This window comes from Coptis chinensis, chromosome 7, assembly GCF_015680905.1.
Source record: "Coptis chinensis isolate HL-2020 chromosome 7, ASM1568090v1, whole genome shotgun sequence".
Lineage (NCBI taxonomy): Eukaryota > Viridiplantae > Streptophyta > Magnoliopsida > Ranunculales > Ranunculaceae > Coptis > Coptis chinensis.
This window is the reverse complement of record NC_141462.1, coordinates 57,791,871-57,805,773: the sequence shown is the minus strand read 5'-3', so window position 1 is coordinate 57,805,773 and position 13,903 is coordinate 57,791,871. Positions and strand designations below refer to the sequence as shown.

The 13,903-nt window shown below is 36.3% G+C and overlaps 1 long non-coding RNA gene across 1 annotated transcript; it reads left to right on the top strand.

The window, feature by feature from the left end:
- Positions 1–6,262: 6,262 nt before the first annotated feature.
- LOC147488126 (uncharacterized) lies at positions 6,263–7,480 on the top strand. Its single transcript, XR_015202546.1, has 3 exons — positions 6,263–6,842; positions 6,965–7,183; positions 7,272–7,480. It is a non-coding gene; the product is annotated as an uncharacterized LOC147488126 (long non-coding RNA).
- The last annotated feature ends 6,423 nt before the right edge of the window (positions 7,481–13,903 follow it).

Genomic DNA, 13,903 nt, shown 5'->3' with positions numbered 1-13,903 from the left:
TTTAATCAACAAAAATTTATAGAGTTTACTTTCTCAATTTCTCCGAAATTTTTTGCTGTTGTTGATGTTGATGTTGAAAGTGGTTACGATTGATACCTTATTGAACGCAAAGATGATGCTATGCACGTTTACAAGGCTGCTCAGGTATATGATTTTTTAGTGTTTGACTCTAATTTTTAGGATCAAAATGCATCACAATTTAGTGTTTTTCTTTGAAAATGCATTGTGGCTTCTTCAATAACCATTAAAACTCATTTAAAAGCATCAAAACCCTCTTTTTTTTGGAAGGAATGGTGTCAAGCATTTATTCATTTTGTTAAGTACCAAGGTGTGTTGGTTGCACTTTACTTGGAGCACTATTTCACCAATAGTAGGCTGAGAATTGTATCTAGTTTTATTTATTTCCAATGTTTGCGTTATCCTTTGCTTGCCTTTATTTTCAATTCATGTGCATTTGTACGGATTCAAGACTATGGTAGGTAATCATGGTTCCTTTGTTTGCATAGCTGAACTACGACTCTAGATTTGTAGTCTCGTAGAGTCCAACTCTCAATATTCGATAGTTGTTTGTTGCCTGATTTGCAACTTGAGTACTTGTTAATCCTTTATTATGTAGTGTTCTGTTTGGTATCCATTTATTATAATGTATATATCATTAAAAGTGATCCCAACTTGTAATTAACTAGTAACTGGACTAGATTGCATGAAATCATGTGAATTTTTGGCTACTTGACTACTTGAAGCACTCCTATACAACTTTTTTTGTCTATGTAATTTCTAAATTCTCACTATTTGCCTTTATTAATGACACCGCACAATTCGTAGGAACAATGTGTAAGTTTAGTGGCACAAGTATGTTCTTTTAATTAGAATTGAAGGACTTATTAATTGGTTGAGCATATGATTAATTTATATAGAGTTTGTAAGATATAGGATAGGGGTATATCTAAAAACTTATTTAATTATGACTGTTGAACAAATTATGTGTTTCTCTACACTACTACAAAAAGACACATATACCACGGTAGGTATAAATTTATATACCACTATTTTTGTAATAACAGTGGCTAATATTTGTATACTACGGTAGAAACTCATCTGAATTTTTGGATCATAGTTTATACCACTAATTTACATAAACCGTGGCATCTTGTTAGTTTATACCATGACACATTCATTTTCTACTTTTCTGTTATGGAGTATCCCACGGTTTCTGGCAAACAGTGGTATATATTTCGGTAAATTATAATACTGTGGGGATAGATAGATATATCAAAGAATATCAAAACAGTAAAAGAAAAAGAAAAAACAAAAGTTCCTCTCACTAAAAATCGTTGGCGCTCAAGCTTTCAATTTTCTTGCAACTTCCATTAACTCTATGGCCAATTTAAGTGTTTTACAACAACTCACACTATAATGGATTGTGGTTGGAGATAGTCTTCACCCTCTGGTTAGTATTATGTTCCAAATTTTGATACCCATTTCCCTCTACATTCCAATGGAGCTTCTCCACCCCTAGGCATGCCTACTTTAGATCGATCTATATGATGAAGAATCGAATTCGAGGTTCTAGTGCAAGGCATTGAATATAAATGAGGATCTTGGACAGATAAAATATATTTTCTCAGACAAAATTGGGGCATTGACTGACAACAAGATGGAATTTCCGTGTGCAAGCATACATGGAGTAGACTTCAGTGGTGCAAAAGCTCATTCTGACACAAAGCAGAAAGGATACTGTACTCAAGGTATTATAATTTATAAGTACTATTGTTTGATTACTCCTAGCCTATATCTTTTCTCCTTTGTCGCACTCAGTTTGGCTAATCTCTAAATTCTTCTGCACTTGTTTTTATATTGCTTGTTTTTGTTTCTTATTGTTATAATTTTTTATTTTTTTATTTTGGATTAGTCGATGGATGTGTCACGAGTCCAAAACGCAGTAAAGACTGACCTAGAGCTCCAATAACCGCCGAGAACTGGAAGGGACACAAAGGAAGGAAAAAACGCCGATAACTTGTTTCCTTGCTCGGCCATTTGCAATCTTGTGGTGCCTTGATGGTAGAAACAACAAACCCGGTCTCTTCTAAGGTTGGTAGATTATCAAGGTGAATCTCCTGATGAGCAGGCACATACGGTTACATGCCTGTAGAACGAACCTCTGGACACATCATTGTTGATATTCAAGGAGAAAGACAAAGGTAATAAGAAGTTGCTCATTTTCTAGTTTTATATAGTGGATTCTAAAGTGGTACTTTGTCGAAAGGATGTTTCCTTGCAAAAAGGGCTTTAGCAGCCCTGAATTTCTCAGAAATTTGAGTTCTTTGTTCTTTTTGTGATTACTACTATCAGAAATTTTAATTCCAGCCCAATCAAAAAAAAAATTTAATTCCATAATAATTATATACTAGAGTTGGTATTGTTAAAGTACTCGCCTAGTCGACATGAGTTCATTTCTTATAATCACCCAAAATTTAGACTACATTAATTCATTTAGCAGCATTTCATGTCATTCGGTTTACGAGAAAAATAGATTAGATGGCACACACCATACTATGCTATGGACCATAGTCCTTAGGCAACTAGATGCCGACATGGTGAGTAGCAGTTTAGAGATTTTGGTTCATATTTCATTACTCATCAGTTACAAGTGGTGTATTAATAGCACAGAGGAGTATTAGATGCTAATTAGTAGGATAAGTATTAGAAAAGGTGTTACAAAATGACAAGAGAAAGGAATATTGGCTTATTCCTTTAGTCCTCAAATCTATCTCAACGTTAGCAAACTGTCTTTTTCTTGCTTCCATTAAATTTCCTTGTATATCGCCCTGTTAAATAGAAGAAAGAACAATTAAAGTAAAGCTTTGAAAGGGGATCTCATTGATGGGTGTTTATACTTTGTTAAGGGCGGGTAATTAATTTTTACTTGAACATTGAAGTTCAATTGCTCATTCAATTTATTCTCTAACTTCAATCCATGGAGTTAGTCATGGGTTTTGAAATCAGGAAATTATTAGCAAGTTATTGATATATTGATGTTTGAATTTCAGAGAATTGAGGATAGAAACATTTTATCGGAGGATGAGCATCTTTGAACCAAGAGTGGGTTTATAGTTAAATCTGTTATCACTTTGTTTTGGTGAGTGATTGCTCTTTCTTGAGTATGTTTTTCTCAGTTTCTACTAATTATGTAAACACCAAATTAGCAAAATGACTGACCATTTCATTAATTTTTGTTGTTATAGAATAATTAAGATACACCTTATTGTTGTTTGACGAGTTAATCCGCGAAACCGTAGTAACTCAGAAAAATGAAATTTGACGTTATCTATACTGTGAAGGAATAGTTGCTATTGTTGCCTATTATCATTAGACGCGTTAAGCGTGCTTAATTACAGGTTGCATAGTTTTATATTGTGAGTTTTCCGTGCTGAATTTTAGTGTCTTGGTGATGGCCATGGCCTGTAGCTGCCTATCAATGTCTTGTAGCGAACTGGCAGTGTCCTGTAGCAGCGTGGCAGTGTCCTATAGCGGCCTGCAATATGACTTTTAGAAAAATACACCCAAAGTCATTCCTTGTAAGCTAGACACGTGTTTTAGTGATAAAACACGAGTTCTTATCAAGTTATATAGACTCAAGTTAGAAGAACTTGTTAGTTCATTAATTTTCTATGAATTATGATAATGAGCTTATGCGTATATATGTGGTATCTATAAGAGTCGACGTTGGTTATAGTTCTTTGGGAACGCATGACTATAAGGAAGCGTGTGAAGGTAGGAACTTACACTCCAGTCTATAGCTTACTTATTTCATGCATGTTTTATTTATTTGAATGGTTAAAAGTTAGTTTGACTATTAAGTTCCATGCATGATTTCAATATATGTGTCTTTAAACCATGAGCAAGGCTATCCACTATTAGTTTGATATAGGTGAACAATATGGTACTTACATACATATATACTTTATGGTAATTATATCTAGTTTAATATTTCGTTGGTCTAATAATGGTCTCATGTACATCACCTTGTGGATCTGTCGTTACACTAGTTTTCATATAGCTAGTAGTGATTGTTAGTTGCTAGTGTGTTTTGGATGGGCTAGAACTTTGGTTCATTGGGCGGTCAATTAGGTGGTAGTCAAAGGTCCATGGTTGTACTCTAGTTTATATGGGTGTTTGGTTCATAGTTATCTTTTCATTCGAATATTATGGCTACGTTGTTGAGATATAATAATGTAGTCTAGTGGTGCATGCCAAAATTCAGTTGCCACAGTTAGGATAATGTTTAGAAAGGGCAAGGATGGACAATGTGAGTCTGTAAGGTGTTTGACTCTCCAAATCTGCCCGAGTCAAAAGCTATATCCTCATACCTGCATTATTCATCCTAAAATTCATATGCTCATCATCATGTGTGTGTGACTTGATTTCTAAAATAGAAACTTGAGAAGTTGCAATGTGAAATGAAGTCAAAGAATTTGATACAATTAGAGTTTGGTTCTTGACTTAATTTTATTCATATTATTTGAGTATTTGAAGGCTTATATTAAATGTTGCTTTGTTGAAATTGGAATTAGGCAATTTGTTATATATCGTAAGGGAGTTCTCTTGTTCAGTTGAATTATATATTTTAGCTTATGAATTGGTGTTTGGTGCTGAAATAATGATAGTACTATTTAAGTTCTCTGTTGATACGTTTTCCTTTGTCGATACATGTATATAGTATTGGTTTGATGAAATTATCATTTTTTTTTCCAAATAAGCTAGGGTTAGGCAGACCCCCACCTGTATTAAATTAACTTTTCCTTACATATATATTACCACTCGCATCCTCATTTACAAATTCCTGCACAGGAAAATCTAATGGATGTGCAAAGTGAACCGTAGAAAATTCACCACTTCCATGCAAACTAGCAAAATAATCCGCTACCCTATTCACTTCACGAAAAACATGAGTAAAGGATATGAATCTGAATCCTTCTTTCTTCCTTTCAATAGATGCCATCACATCTCGACAGTACCAAGGTGCTATGTATAATATAGTTTCATGTGCCTGGTAGGACTGCGCCAAGGCTTTGGGTATGATACTGAAATGTCAAGTCTAGATATATGAACCGAAATGTGGCTTGGCTTCAAGTGTTTCTCCCTTATGCTTGGGAAATGGATTCTCAAGGACAGGTAAGTGGTTACTTTTTTACAATTTATTCAATAGCATAAAAGGTTAGATTTTTAATGTTACTATCAGTGCAATGAATTATGTTTATTGTTATTAAGAAATGGACCATTCCATAAGGCGTTGACCTTGATTTTCTTAAATTCTACTTGAAACTAGTTGTTTGACTTGAAATTCTTAGGTTCGAGCCGGCCATGGTGTCGTAGCATGGTTTGGACTGCTTCCAGTTAAGGTTTGGGGATTTATCTGACCATTTGCATGTTGAACGTTCGATCACAAGGTATTATAAGGCTTCACACGAAGGATCTAGGTGTTGTCAAAGTCTATTGATGTATAGATGAAACAAGTATATTACTCTTTTGATGCTTTAGATGGAACAAGTAGATTTGGATGGTTCTTTATTTATTATTTATTGAATCAAAATAGTAATTAACAATGCATTGTCGCTTGTTGGATATGTCTATTTTTTTTTTTTTTTGTTAGTTGCAATATGTTTTTTAAATTCAATGTGGAATATTGTATGACAGCTATTAGGGATGGACATGTTAGTTAATATGCTGAAAAATGAATTAATTGGGGATTTTTTTTTTCTAGAAAAAACTTATTACCCACGGTTATAGAAAAATAGAGGTATAAAGAGACAATGTAAACCACATTTGTTTCTAAACCGTGGTAATTGTAAGCACTATTTCCCACGGTATGCACTGAATATATCATTTCGTAAAAGTATTAGCCACGGTTTTAGATATACTAATGTCACGGTTTTAACAAAAACCGTGGTAAATACTAGGACTTTAATACCACGGTTTTGTTAGGATTATTAGTCACGGTAGCTGTTACCACGGTTCTTAAACAGTGGTTAAAAGCTTTTTACCACTATATATAACAGTGGTATATGAGCTTTTATGTAGTAGTGCTAGGCCTATTATATTCTTGACCCCTTTAATCTATTTTGCTCTCTTTTGAGAGTGCGTGCTCCACTTTGCATAAACTCCAAATGTAGAACCCCGTATATTTGGATTAGGAAGTAAACATCTTATGGGCTTTGAGGGGCTTTAAGTTGGTTTTAGTTTAAAGACCCCCATTAGCATAGAATGTTGAGTGATGGACAGCCCAACTAATTGGGATTAACTTGATCTTTCGAACCCAATCCGGAGTACAAAACGGATAAGGTAAAAAACCCCTAGACCCATCTCATTATCTATCTTCTTCTTCTAGAAGATAGACCCATTTCAGTTCATTTAGGGGGTGAAACCCATGTGATAACCCCATCAGTATTAAGACAGGACCAATATTAGGACAGGACGAGTTTTGGAGTTTTTGGATGCTATAATATACCTTTTCTTGCTGTAAATCTCCGGCAAATCTCCTCTACTCGTTAGTCCCATTCTTCCTTGTCTTGTAGATTTGTAGTAGTAATTATTTCGTTCATTTTTATGCGCTCTTGAGATACTTTGTTGAATTAGATTTCCTTGGTTTAAGTAACATTTTTATTGGTTGAATTATTAACTATCTTAGGTTGTTGTATACTGAATTATGAATTCATCATACTATCTTAGGTCCTATTTCTAGGTATGGCAAGATCTACTAGAAAGCAGCCAAGAGCAGTTTGGAGAAAGGTTCTGACTATGCCAAGAAAGAGATGGAGCGTACTTAGCGCAATCTTGAAAAGGTGACATTCCAAATCTTTGTGTTTTTTAAAACTTTCAAGAAATGTTCAACCTCCTGAACAACCCCTAGACTTTAACCTTTTTTTCTTTTTATTGGTGTTGTCAATCAACTCGGCCAACGCAGATGAGTTCACTCTCAACACTATGCGGTCAAGCTTATGTGGCGCAACAATACCAAAAGCTTGGGAATTATATGTACAGCGCTGTTATCTATCTCTTTTCTTGAGTCGACACATTATGGTATACGCGTACAATAATAAGGAGGTGGTAGATTATGTCATAGCAATGGTTCTTTTAGTTTGTATCTAAGTTATTATGAATAGCCTACAAGGAACTCTTTCAGGTTAGATACAAGTCCTAGAGTTTAGTGCTTGACCATCTTTATTTTTTTCAAAAAAGTTTTGAATTGACAGGGACTGTGTAATGTGCAGGTATTGCTAGAGGAACTGGCTAGTAGCATCTGGGTGCCTATGTCAACCCCCGAGCATTTTTTTTCTATTGTTGTGCACAAGAATATCAGCCACAATTCCTTGATTGAGCCAATTGGCTCTATATGTTCACTAGTTTGCAGAATACAAAACAAATGTATGATGAATTTTTTTGTATTACTTTTTGCTCATAGATGAACTTGAATACTTAATATGTGATCTTGAGTTGTAGTCCAGTGATTACATTAATTGAAATGGTATGTTGGTAGATTTTTTGATATATATTTTGTGTTAATCATTTTGTGATATACGCTTTGTCAAATTTTGGTGTTTGGGGTTTTTATGGTTGTATTTATGCAGGTGATTTAAGGGGGAGAAAAAAAAAACAGGAAGGCAACCAAAAATGAAAGTTATTTTTTTTCAATTAAATGATATTTTGTGACGCCTGTCAGGCGTCACTAATTGCAAAGGGCTGTCATAAATAACTGACGCCAGAATGCCGTCACAAATATTTGTGACACCACAGTGCTGTCACAAATTACTGACTCCAAAATGGCGTCATAAATATTTGTGACGCTACAGTGCTGTCACAAAAAAAAGTGACACAAATTGAGACGCCAAATTTTTGACGCCAAAATGGCGTCACAAAAAATAATTGTGACGCCAAATAGCCGTCACAAATTTGCTGTTTTGGTGTAGTGATAGTAGGCGGGCAATGGTTAATAGTAAAGTTGTGTGATAGATATTTTTGTTCTATTAGTTGATGTTTTGTGCTTACACAATTGACAATGGGATTTATGTGTAGACAACAATATTGAAAGCGTTGCGAGTGTGAGTCAAAGTGTTGAGGAGGATAACGACAATGATTTGAGTAGTGAGCATGATATTTTTATGGCACCAACTTATGAAATTCTAGACATCGCTGATGACATAGAAGTTGATACCGAAAGTCGTCTGTTAGAGTTCTTATAAGCTGTGACCGAAGGGACACCGAGGTTCATGGGGATTAAGGGGGCCCTACGAACCGGTTTTTTTTTTTGGGTTTTCTATATTGTAAACAGACTATTTTCCTATATAAGAAAAAGTGTGAGGAGAGGTTGAAACTCAACTAAGCTGTCCTCTTTTCTCTCTCAACTTTCTTCTTGATTAGCTATAATAAAATTTCACTTGGTATTAGAGCATCAAATTAAAAAACCAATCCTTTCCTTTTCTTTCCTTCTTCTTATTTTCATCTTTTATGAATTTACAAGTTTGATGGTTTGATTGGAGTTTAGGGAAACCTTAAATTTCATTTTTTTTGTAACCCTATTCTAGGGTTTCAGTGATCAATCAGTTTGTGTATGAAGGTTTGGCTCGAGTATTGGAGTTATTTTGTTTTATTGTTGTTGGGAGTTAATTTCGTCTTCTCAGATTTGTGGTGGATTGTGATTTTTCTGGGCTAAATCTCAATTTATTCGGTAATTCTTGTTTGTTACACTGATTGATCTCTATTTATTGGATATTTTCGTTGATTGTTATTGGTTTATCTCGGTGTTGTTGAATTATGGATGATATGTTTGATACTGGTAAAAATTCGTCTGTTGTTATTGGTGGTAAGAGTTCCAACTCTAACCAACCTCCTCGATATTTTCATGATGATATTGGTAAACAAATTATGTCTATTAAGTTGGACGATAAAAATTATTTAGCGTGGTCACAAGCTGTTAGGGTTTTTCTTCATGCTAAGATGAAACAGAAGTATTTAATTGATGATCCATCTAATGAAAATTCTCCTAGTGCTGAAACTTGGTGGAGTGAGATGTCTATGGTAATGACTTGGTTATGGCATAATATGGAACCTTCTGTTGCTTCCACTGTTCAGTTTCTTAATACTGCAAAGAAGATATGGAACGCTCTTAAGGAGATGTATTCTGAGACTTCTAATGTTTCTCGGATTTATCAAATTTTTTAAACGATGTTTTCTACTAAGCAGGATGACAAACCATTGAATGAGCACTATGCTCTTCTTCGCAGCTTTTGGAAAGAGTTATTGATTTATCAACCTACAACTCCTAATGTTGAGACTCAACACAAACAAAGGGAGGATTTTCAGTGTGCATTATTTCTATTCAACTTAAATCCTAATTATGCTGTGTTTAAAGATCAGATTTTAGCTAATGAGTCTTTTCCTAGTGCCACTAATGCTTATTCTCGCCTCACAAAGCGTCTATTGCTTATACACCTTCTGTTTACAAAGATGCATCTGTTGCTTTTGTTTCTAATGGTCGTGGTGGCTCTGTTAGAGGTGGTCGTAGTAGTGCTCCTTGTGGTGCATGTGGTAGTACACATGGTGGACGAGGAGGTCGTGGACCTCGTCCAGATTGGCTTTGTGATTATTGTGGAAATATTGGTCATATTGAGCCATTTTGTTACAAGAAGAATGGCTATCCTCCTTCTGTTCATCACGCTTCTAAAGAGCCGAGTTCTAATAATCCTCAATCTGCTTCTACTCAGGATGATGTGCTCAGTCAGATTTTGCACAAGCTCAATCACTTGACTCCTGGTAGTTCTTCTATGACAACTTTGGTTGTTTCAGGTAATTCTGCATGTGTAGCATCACCATCCCCTGCTTGGGTTATTGATTCTGGTGCTAATACACATATGTCTGGTATACTATCTCTCTTATCTAATTTTGTGACTTCTAAGTCTGTTGTTCATTTGGTTGATGGTTATACTCGCACTGTTTATGGTTCTGGCACTAATCATCCCTGTCATTCTCTTTCTTTGTCTAATGGTTTGCTTGTTCCTAATTTTCCTACGAATTTACTATCCATTAGTCAACTGACCAAGTCCCTCCAATGTTTAGTAACCTGTACCTCTTCTGGTTGTGTTTTTCAGGATCTCAAGACGATGACAGTGATTGGTTCGGGGCAAGAAAGAGATGGTTTATATTTTCTCGATGGTTTTCTGTCCTTAGTGCTTACGTCTCTCCTTACAGTGGCATTCTCGCTTAGGTCATCATTCATTGGCAAAACTTCGTCAAGTTATGACTCAGTTTAGTCCTGTGTCTGTTTTAGAATGTGAGGCTTGTCAACTTAGCAAGCATCACCGTAGTTCTTTTCCTAGTCGAGTGGAACGTCGTAGTCTAAGTCCTTTTGATTTGGTTCATACTGATATTTGGGGACCATGTAGAGTAAAAAATGTGTATGGTTTTCTTTATTTTGTCATTTTTGTGGATGATTGTACTTGGATGACACGGTTATTTTTAATGAAAGATCGTTATGGTTTGCCCAATATTTTTACTACTTTTTATAATCAGATTTCTACTCAATTTGGTAAGCCTATTAAAGTTTTGCGTTCAGATAATGCATTGGAATATGTCCAATCCTTTATGGAAAAATTTTGTGTCGACCATTGCATTATTCATCAAACTACATGTCCTCATACCTCACAACAAAATGGTGTTGCTGAAATCTAGCTATTGGGTTGATGCTATTTTGACTGCGATTTATCTTATTAATCGTATGCCATCGTCCGTTCATATCAATCAAACCCCTTTTTCACTTTTGCATCCTGGATTGTCTTCTTTTAATATTCCACCTCGTGTTTCAGTTGTGTTGCTTTTGTTCATAATTTGAGTCCTGGTCGTGATAAGTTGTCCCCTCGCTCGGTTTTTTAAATGTATTTTTCTTGGTTATGGACAAACACAGAAAGGGTATCGATGTTATAGTCCCGCTCTTCGTCGTTATTTCATAAATGCAGATGTCACATTTTTCGAGTCCACTTCATTTTTCTTTCCCACAGATCAGCAGTTAGACCCCGCTTTGATTTCTCTTGGACAGGATACATTGGTTCTACCACCAGTTCTAGTACTTCCTAATATTGATGATTCTTCCACCCTTGGTTCATCTCCCATTGGTAGTCCTCCTTCCACTTCTTTGCCTTTATCTAATCTTGTGTCTCCATTAGTCCCTATGTCCTTACCTGATCTTTTACCACCACCTGATATTGTGTCCCCATCTGATTATGTATCTCCATCAGACCATGTGTCCTTACCTGATCCTTTACTACCATCTGATATTGTGTCCCCATCTAATTTTGTATCTCCATCAGACCATGTGTCCTTACCACCATCTGATATTGTGTTGTCATCTAAGTCTATTTCCATACCACCACCAGTTCTCATGCCCCCATTCTGGCTCTAAGCCACCACCTGTTTCTCAGCCAAAACGTGTTCCTAATCCCCCACCTGTACCTAAGTCAAAGCGTGCTCCTAAGCCCCCACCTGCACCTAAGTCCACACGTGTTTCTAAGCCACCACCTGCATCTCCATCACATGTTCCTAAGCCATCACGTGCCCCAGCACCATCTCATGCCACTACACCGCCACTTGATTCGTCTGAGGTTCCTTCTATTTCTGCTGATGATGATCTACATGTACCCATTGCCCAACGTAAAGGTTACCGTAGTTGTGCTAAATATCCTATTGACAATTATGTTTCCTTTTATCACATGTCTCCTACTTTTTGCTGTTTTGTATCATCTATGTCCTCTATTTTTGTTCCTACTACCTATGCACAAGCCTTGGCCTCTCCTGCCTGGAAGTTAGCTATGGATGAGAAAATGCGTGCCTTAGTCCATAATGGCACTTGGGAGCTTGCTTCTTTGATTTATGGCAAACATATTGTTGGTTGTTGATGGGTTTTCACAGTTAAGTATCAACCTAATGGTTCTGTTGAGCGCTTGAAAGCGCATTTGGTTGCCAAAGGTTATACTCAGACATATGGTGTGGATTATATGGAGACTTTTCCTCCTACTACTCGTTTAAATTCTATTAGAGTTCTTGTATCTGTGGTTGTGACTCGTGATTGGCTTTTATATCAATTAGATGTGAAGAATGCTTTCTTACATGGAGACTTACAAGAGGAAGTGTATATGGATCAGCCACCTGGATATGTTGTGCAGGGTAAGTCAGGTATGGTGTGTCGATTGAGGAAAGCAATTTATGGCTTGAAACAGTCACCCTAGACATGGTTTGATAAGTTCATCTCTGTTGTGATTGGTTATGGTTTTTAGCGTTCTTCTTCTGATCACTCATTGTTTATTCGTCAATCTTCTATTGGTACTATTGTTCTTGTTGTTTATGTTAATGATATTACTATATATTATTGGTGATGATTCTGGTGGCGTTATAGATTTGAAGTCTTATTTAGCTTGACATTTTCATACAAAAGATTTGGGACTTCTTTGATATTTTCTTGGGATTGAAGTTGCTCGATCCAAGAATGGTTTTTATTTGTCACAGCAGAAATATGTGACAGATTTGCTTTCAAAGACTGGCATGCTTGCTTCCTGACCAGTTGATACTCCTATGGATTCCACTGTGAAACTTGATAATAATGTATAGGGGGAGATTTTTGATGATGTTGGTCGGTATAGGAGAATGGTTGGAAAGCTGATTTATCTTACTATTACTTGTCTTGATATTTCCTTTGATGTTAGTGTGGTTAGTCGGTTTATGCACGCCTCACTAGGAGGCATTTATTTGAGTTCTAAGGTATTTGAAGGGTTCTCCAAGTCAAGGCCTACTATACAGACGATCACAGTCTCTGTCTATTATTGGATACTCTGATGCTGACTGGGCTGACAGTCGAACTAATCGTCGTTCTACTTCTGGGTATTGTACATTTGTTGGTGGCAATCTTGTTACATGGTGTAGCAAGAAACAGAATGTTGTTGCCAGGTCCAGTGCTAAAGCTGAGTATAGAGCTATGGCTCATACAACTTGTGAGATGATGTAGGTTCATTCACTTCTTTCTGAGATGGGTATTATTGTTCCTTCTCCTATGTAGATGTTTTGAAATAAGCAAGTTGCTATCTTTATTGCGAGTAATCCGGTATTTCATGAGCATACTAAGCATGTGGAGGTTGATCGTCACTTCATCAGGGACTTAGTTATGAGCAAAAGGATAGTTACTCCTTTCATGCGCTCTGGAGACCAACTTGAGGATGTAGTCACTAAGCCGCTACTGCGTGCTTCATTTCATTCTCTTTGTGTCAAGCTGGGCATTTGTGATCTCTATGCTCCAGCTTGATGGGGGTTAGAGTTCTTGTAAACCGTGATAGAAGGGACACGGAGGTTCGTGGGGATTAAAGGCCCCCCCCCACGAGATTTTTTTTGGGTTTTCTATATTGTAAACAGACTATTTTTCTATATAAGAAAAAGTGTGAGGAGAGACTGAAACTCAACTAAGCCGTCCTCTTTTCTCTCTCAACTTTCTTCTTGATTAGCTATAATAAAATTTCACTTCGTCAAGTCAATGCCGTGGGTGAACCAATCAATGCCGCATCTGAAGCAGGCAGAGACGAAAGTAATACTGATGGTGATACAGGTGAAGATGATAGTGATAGTGATCCAAATGAAGATGGAAAACAACCTCATATAGATACTCCTAGGAATTGCGATGAAGTAGATATTGGTGATCTAGATGTACTGTTGACCATACTAAAAATAAACATCTATTAAATATGTTTGTGTTGAATATACTCTTTAGTGTATACAAACACAAATTTGAACTAATGTGTAGAGAATGTTGAAGGAGGCACTACGAGTGGTAGTCGAGAAGCCAAGCAGGAAATACGTAATGGTAATCTGG